Below are 3,597 nucleotides of genomic sequence, written 5' to 3' on the forward strand. Positions count from 1 at the left end.
GGCACCTGAAATACTGTAGAAAAGTGTCTGGTGTGGTGTTCACAGCACCCTGCTGCTAGTTGGGTTCTGTTCTGCATGACCAGGGATGGTGCTGTTGAGACCGCTCAGGGGCTGCGAGAGGAGACTCTGCCTCCGGGGGTCTTTATTCTGTTCCTGTTTGTGCTCCTATCTGATCAGGCTAGAGACAACCAAAGAGATATATAGAAAAGGAAAAAAAACAATACTTTAAGTTTTTATAGAATTTTCCCTCTCTCCCTTTCCTCTCCAAGGCATTACTACTTTTTGTTGTTACTGATTTTGCAGCAATTAACTCTCTTGTTTCAGTCACAGCAAGAAACAAAAACCCAAACAAACAGAAAACCCCTCTGAATAAAAGAGTAGAAAGCAAAAGGTTTGCCTCCTAGGACCGGAGGGGAGGAAGGGGAGGGGCCTATCCTGCTTTTTAGTTAGGACTGAAGATGAAAACTCAAGAGATGATGTCCAACGCTTTGGCAAGGCCAAGCCCTCCGGCATTTCCTCCTCTGTGGTTTGCTTTAAATTCCTTTTTCTCTTCTGGGTGCTGAACTTCTCTCCTTCCTCTCGTTCTTGGTGTTTTATTGTGTTTTGTTTGTTTGTTTGTTTGTTTAAGTTGGTTATCATCACTACTTCAGTTTGCCCCCATGTCCCTTACACACAAGCAAAATATTCCTTCAGCAGAGCGAAGAGGTGGAGGATGACTGGCACGATCAGCCCAGCAGTCTCTGCCTCACCAAGCGGCTCATGTTGGAGACGTCTGTGTAGTGGACAGGGAAGACAAACACCCTTTCCATTTCAGTGCACCAGAGGATGTCTTCCTTCTCATTCATGAAGACAGGGAAATGCTGGTCTTTGCCCTCCTTTATGGAGTTTGACCTGGTGGTAATGGTCCTCATTTTGCTGAACTTGACCGTGTTCCAGACACTCCTGCAGCTCCAGCTTATCATTCACAGTGGATGTCAATGGCCTGTTCATGCCAGGAAGGTTACCCCAGAAGTAATGGGCCCTGTGTGCAGCAGACACTTCTTTGGCGTCAATCATCACGGGGTTAGACTCAAGAAATCGCAAGATGTCCCTCTTGTCACTAACGCCCATGGCCACCACATTCTCAAAGGGCCAGTAGAAGGGGCGATCATCTCCCTCCTTGGGCCGCGCATCATGCAGGAGGCGGTAGAACTCAAAGAAGAGGTGGCCAGGGCCCTCGTGAAGTCCCTTGCGGCCAGGGTTGACGATGGAGAGGTCATTGAAGGGACTGCCCCCAATCACCAGATCAAATGGGCCTCACTCCTGGATAAGCTTCTATGTGACGCTGCGTACGTCCCCGACGTACATGATCTTTCCCTGGTGCTGCACCATGCCCACTGTGATGGAGTCCTCGCACACCTCGGAGGCGATGTAGCGGTCCACTTGAATGCCCAGGTCCTTCAGCACCAGGAGCCCTATAGCAATCCCATCAAAGAGAGATAGCACCTGGATGGGCTTCCTCTTCTCAGCTGGCACAGGTGGGTAAACCTTCAGGGGGTCAAATTCCTGGTCGTGGTTATTGGCGAAGAACATCTGGAGTCGAGAAGGCCAGTCCTCCCGTCTCTGCAGCAGCCCATACGTGCCCTTGTGCCCACACATGTAGCAGTTCCAGGGGTCTTCCTTAATGGCTGCTTGGGCAGCCCCTGGCCCCACCAAGAGATCCACACACTCCACACAAAAGCACCTGAAGCAGTTGCTGTTCCCACACATGAGCACTTCGTGCCCCCCACAGCAGATGGTACAGTAGGACTGGTACCCGTCGTCATCGTATTGGCAAGCACACTCCAAGAAGCAGTTCTTACAGTTCTGGCACATTCCACCAATGAAGTGTTCCAGGGTGACATTCCACCAATGAGGTGCTCCAGGGTAACATTGAGGCTCCCACATGAGATACAAATGTCCTCGATGTTTTGGCACTTCTGGCGCACCTCTTGTGCATTCATCAATGATCTCCTTGACCTTGGGTTTCTCTGTTGTGCTCTTTCTGGGTTTCTTGGCTGGTGGGGGTGGGGAATAAGCAGCTGCCTCAGGCTCTGTCGTGCCCACCTCTTCCGGCAAGGAAGACGCAATACCGTCGGATCCTTGTCAACAGCCTTTATTGCAGGACACCTTCATTGCTGATACAGGAACTACGAGCGGCAAAGTCGCTCGCCTTATATACACAACAGTATGCTAATAATCTCTCAGGGATTGGTGGGGCACGGGTCACCCCACTATCACCCCACTACTTGTCCTCCAGGGATTGGCGGAGAACGAATCACCTCACCAGCATGGTACCGCCCCGCCATTAGCATATTACCGGCCAACTGACACCAGGTGCAAAACCTGAGCATGCGCAGTACTATTGTTCACCACAGGAGGGCGCCAGATCATATAGCTGCCCTGACGAGGGGACAAGCCTGTGCATGCGCAGTAAGTTGTTTACATTCAGACAGGGCTGGCTGTCGGCGCCATCTTTGTTTTGCCTCGCTGCTCCCTACAAGGCTCCACCCCCATGTCGGTGTAAACTTCTTGTAAGGTTCTCCTCTTCTGGTGGCTCCAGGCCCTTGGGACCAGAGGGCTGGAAGCCGCCGAGGGCCCACTCAATCATCTGCTTGTTTTGCACTTCCACAGCCTTGCCAGTGTCACTTTCATCGCTGTCATGACAGGCTGGGAACAGCTTCCCTGCACGGCTGCTGGCCACCTGGAGGACTTCGTAGATGCTTTGCGGTACATGGGTTGTTTGTTGTAGGTGGCTTGGTGGAACGCACTGCAGAAGGAGCTCAGGGGCATGAGCTTCTCGACACACACCACTGAGAACTTGCCATCTCCAAACCACATGACCCAGCGAGTGCCTTCGGCTGCTCGGCTCCGGCCTGTCATCCACCAAGACACAATTAGGCCTGGCCACCAGGAGAAGCTCCGGAATTTCCCCCACACTAGCTCTCCAATGCCAAAGCCCCAGTCATCCTCATACTCGGGCTCCTCATCAGCTGCCTTGGTAGCATTCTTGTCCCCAGCATCAGCCCCTACTGGCTCAGGGGTGGTAGCCACAGTGGGAGATGCAGGGTCTGTGGGCTGCTGCACTGCAAGAGGGCGGGTCTCCTCCACCTTTTGGGACTCCCCAGAGGCCTGGTTTTCCTCCACAGCATTCATTACTGCAATCACCTTGGCTTTCTTCTCAGCCCATAAGGCCAGGTGCAGCCCCTCTGCAGTACAGCTCAGGTGTGTATTTTTTTTTTTATAAAGATGTGACCGTTTGTTGTTCTAATTCATACACATTCCACACTCTCCAGGGTATACTTCTGGAACACTGATTTCAAGCTTTACTTGCACCTTATATTACACTCTTTTACATAATTATATTTGCATCTTTTACTTCAAATGATTTATCATCATTTATTTGCTTCTTTATGGGTTTACCACCTTTGAATTTGCCAAAATATAAACAGAAGAAAAAAAAAGTCCATGTCTTTAACTGCTGTATATTCTATAATGTTGACAGGGTCTAATGTCTACTAGAAGTTACATAAATTTCTTGAAGGATAACATAAAATTATTTTCATAGGTATTTTTACT

The 3,597-nt window shown here is 50.3% G+C and overlaps 1 pseudogene; it reads right to left on the reverse strand.

The window, feature by feature from the left end:
- Positions 1-584: 584 nt before the first annotated feature.
- Positions 585-3,225, reverse strand: Dnmt3a-ps2 (DNA methyltransferase 3 alpha, pseudogene 2; annotated as a pseudogene).
- Positions 3,226-3,597: the final 372 nt, after the last annotated feature.

The sequence above is a fragment of the Rattus norvegicus genome, chromosome 8, assembly GCF_021556685.1.
Source record: "Rattus norvegicus strain SHRSP/BbbUtx chromosome 8, alternate assembly SHRSP_T2T, whole genome shotgun sequence".
Taxonomy (NCBI): domain Eukaryota; kingdom Metazoa; phylum Chordata; class Mammalia; order Rodentia; family Muridae; genus Rattus; species Rattus norvegicus.